The 3,832-nt window shown below is 33.9% G+C and overlaps 1 protein-coding gene across 1 annotated transcript in view; it reads right to left on the bottom strand.

Annotated features, from left to right (window-relative positions):
* Positions 1 to 3,832, bottom strand: part of LOC106884224 (GTPase-activating Rap/Ran-GAP domain-like protein 3) — a 1,434,052-nt gene that overhangs the window by 1,312,686 nt on the left and 117,534 nt on the right. The gene's annotated exons all lie outside the window — the stretch shown is intronic.

Here is a 3,832-nt window from a genome sequence, read left to right as displayed (position 1 = left end):
CAAGGTGCTTTTAAATAAAGTATATATATATATATGTATATATATACCGGAGTAAGCACATGAAATGTGCAACAAGGTGCTTTTAAATAAAGTATATATATATATATGTATATATGTATGTATGTATGATGATGATGATGATGATGATGATATATGTGCAGCTTAATGGAAGAGATATCTGAACTCATTCAACAAATGCAAAATATTTTGTAATCCTTCGACGGAGGAGATACAAAATATGTTATAAATTATAAATTATAAATTGGCCTCGCTATGAAGCATAGTTTTCTTGTAAAGACTCACTTCATATCAGAGATACCTTCATCAATGAGCCTTTGCTAATGACTTTGTACAAAGGAAATATGTTACTTTAAAACATAAGGTATTTATTCCTACTTACGTGTGAGTAATTCTACCTACAAATTTCTCTCTCTCTCTCTCTCTCTCTCTCTCTCTCTCTCTCTCTCTCTCTCTCTCTCTCTATCTATCTATCTATCTATCTATCTTCTTATCTATTTGTCTGTCTGTCTGCCAAACAAACTAACTTACCAGCTAATTAACTAAATAACTATTTATCTTATCTTTAAATGATCGAATATTATTAGGTTGCTTCGTAACCACAAAGGACCACTAGGACCTGCATGAATTTGATGTCACTGCGTAACACTTTTTCTATTGCCTCGAGTCACTTTCTTTGGCGTCACTTCAATCCATTTCTTGTTTTGTGAATGACATTGAATAGACAAACACTGACCGAATGTATTTTGCCTATTCTTCAATGGTCCAGTCTCGTCACATTGTGCTCCACGACTTACACACCAATTCTCTGATCATAGACAATCTTATGCTATATGGGCATAGCCTGAGGACTGCGTGAAGACACAAGACATGTTAAAAGATTGCCGTCTGAAATGCTTTCTTCGCCTTGCGGTAATAGTTGTTGTTTTCAGTTTTCTGAGTCGAAATGCTCCTGATTGCCTAAAAAGGAACCCTTGTGAGCCCACAGTCACAGCGAAGTGGTTAACGCAAATCCGTCAGTCAGAAACCTATACTGAATAGTTGCTACTGGCCGGAGTAGAGTTAGGCATTTCCTCGAGTAGAGGGGCATAATCTAAAGTTAATGTGGTGTGTCTCAGTAGTTTCTGTGTGTCCCCTTGTAATTTCTAGATACATATGTGTGTCTGCGTTTCATAGAATTCTTAACGATTTGACAGTATAAGATTGAGTAGTAATATATAATACCTTTAATGTTCGCAAGAGACAGGAAAACAAACGAGAGTAAAATCTAATACAAACAAGGGTGAAACGCCTAATACGCACCCATGCACATATACTTACATAAGTATATACATATTCTTTTATTTTGTTTCAGTCATTTGATTGCGGCCATGCTGGAGCACCGCTTTTAGTAGAACAAATCGACCCAGGACTTATTCTTTGTAAGCTTAGTACTTATTATATCGGGCTTTTTTGCCGAACCGCACCAAGATTGGTTATCAAGTGATATATGTATATACGACGTGCTTCTTTCAGTTTCAGTCTACCAAATCCACTCGCAAAGATTTGGTCGGCCCGAGGGTATAGTAGAGGACACTTGCCCAAGGTGTCACGTAGTGGGACTGAACCGGAACCATGTGGTTGGTAAGCAAGCTTCTTACCACATAACCACTCCTGCGCCAATCCACACAGCCGTAGTATGCATGGAATTATATATCTATGTATATATGTGTGTGTGTGTGTGTGTGTGTGTGTGTGTGTGTGTATGTGTCTGTATCTGTGAGTGTGTGTGTATTCGTATGTGTGTATGCGTGCGCGTGTGTGTGCGTCAGTATGTGTGTTTGTGTGTGTGTGTGTTAGCCTGCTAATGAATGCTTCAATTTAAATATAAATTTTATCTCATATTCTTTATAATAGATTTTCATATATTTAAATACGGTTAAATGAATGCAGGATAAAAACACACATATGTGCTAACATAAGCAGAACTTTTCGTATACTTCATGAATATATACGTATTATAGATCTAAACATATATTTCTACTTAATAGATTATAAGAGGTAAATTTTGCATCATATATTTAAGATACTAATTCCATTTTACGTAATAACAGCCATCAAACATTTTATTTACCTCGAAGCATATATTTACATATAATTGATATAAGCACATGTACATAATACGTACGTATATCTGTCTCCTTGTTCGAATTTCTGTATGTATGTATGTATGTATGTATGTATGTATGTATGTATATAAATGTATGTTTTTGTGTTGTGTGTGTGTGAATGTATTCTTACATAAATATATTTGTATGTGTATGCGTGAGTATGTGTGTTGTCCATAATCGTAGAATAGAACTTACTATTATGTGGGTATAATAGCTCGGAAATTTAGCTGTTTTATGGGCAGTTCTTGCTCTTTCACTTATATTTCTGTCTGCAAATTAGATGCATTTTGATTCATCTTGACATTCCATTACAGCGTACCGTGCCATTAACATCATGACAGTAAACGATGTTACCTTCCATACAAAATGAGATTGCTTTTCTCTATGTCGATAGAAACTAAATGCTATTCCCAGAGCTAGCACGTTATTTTTATTCAACCTAAATCCCAATAATTTTGCTGCAGTATTAGGAAAATCTAAATCTTGCATTAAGTAATTCAATTTAGACTGAATGAAGTGTTTAGGTTCCCTTGTATCAGCAGTTTGTCAAAACTTTCATCTGCTGAGTATCATTCAGGTTCATCGATATTGTCTAGCTTAATTTATTGAATACAGCAACAAGCATTTCATCATAATCAGGTCCAGATATTATACTTGTATACTTTAGTAATATATTTTCGATATAGATTTGGTGTTATATTCAAAAATATTGATATAGCAGCAGCAATCTTTAAGAAGAGTCACCTGTTCTTTCGAATGTGGGTTGACTCATCAGAACTCTTTCTCTTCCACAAATATAACACGATATCTAGGTTGTGATTGCTCATAAATACCAGTCTTATTAGATTAGAAATCTAGACATATAGTGTAGAACTTGGCTTGCAGTGGGTCAAAGTTACAACCGAATAATACAAATAAATAAGGAAACATACTTCTCAGCCATCTAGCTAAGTATTTCACGCAATCTACTCTGCGAAAATCTGTCTACAAAGATACCTATCAAATTATTTTATTCCCTCAGACATTTTGAAGTCTAGATGCTCTTCTTCATAGTATCTGTTTTATCTGTTTTACAACACTTCTTATTTTATAAACACAAGAAAAATGTCTAAGAAACTACATTTCAAACTGTTTTCCCACGTACAGCACATTCCAAAGTTTACAGGCTATTCTTTCAAAGAAGCAGTTTAACCATTATGTAAAATTTCTCAGCTCATGATAGTAATCAGTTGATGGTATCACTATCACAATGTCGTAAGCTAGATGATTTTTCTTTGAGTCAGGTCTATACAGCTGGAACTACACCTTTTCTCCCATTATACTGTAGTGTATAGTTGTGTTGGAAACTGGAACCTTATATATTTTCTATCTTCAATTTGAAATAAATGACTTTGGTTTAAAATGAAGAATTAATAACATCAGTAATTTTCCTAAAATGATAAAAGTGGGTAATTTCATATTTCTAGCGTATGGTGGAGAGCGACAAGAGTTGATGTGCTTGAGAAATAAAATGACGCTCTATTTGGAATTAGCGCCACCAAAATTATATTAAAATTATTTAATTTTCCAAAACTATAAACCAAAACAGTAAAAATTGTATCAAACACACACACACATACCGCTACATATATATATATATATATATATATATATATATATATATA

This window comes from Octopus bimaculoides, chromosome 2 (assembly GCF_001194135.2).
Source record: "Octopus bimaculoides isolate UCB-OBI-ISO-001 chromosome 2, ASM119413v2, whole genome shotgun sequence".
NCBI classification, from domain to species: Eukaryota; Metazoa; Mollusca; class Cephalopoda; order Octopoda; family Octopodidae; genus Octopus; species Octopus bimaculoides.
The sequence above is the reverse complement of the archived record's forward strand: the minus strand, read 5'-3'. Positions and strand labels throughout refer to the sequence as shown.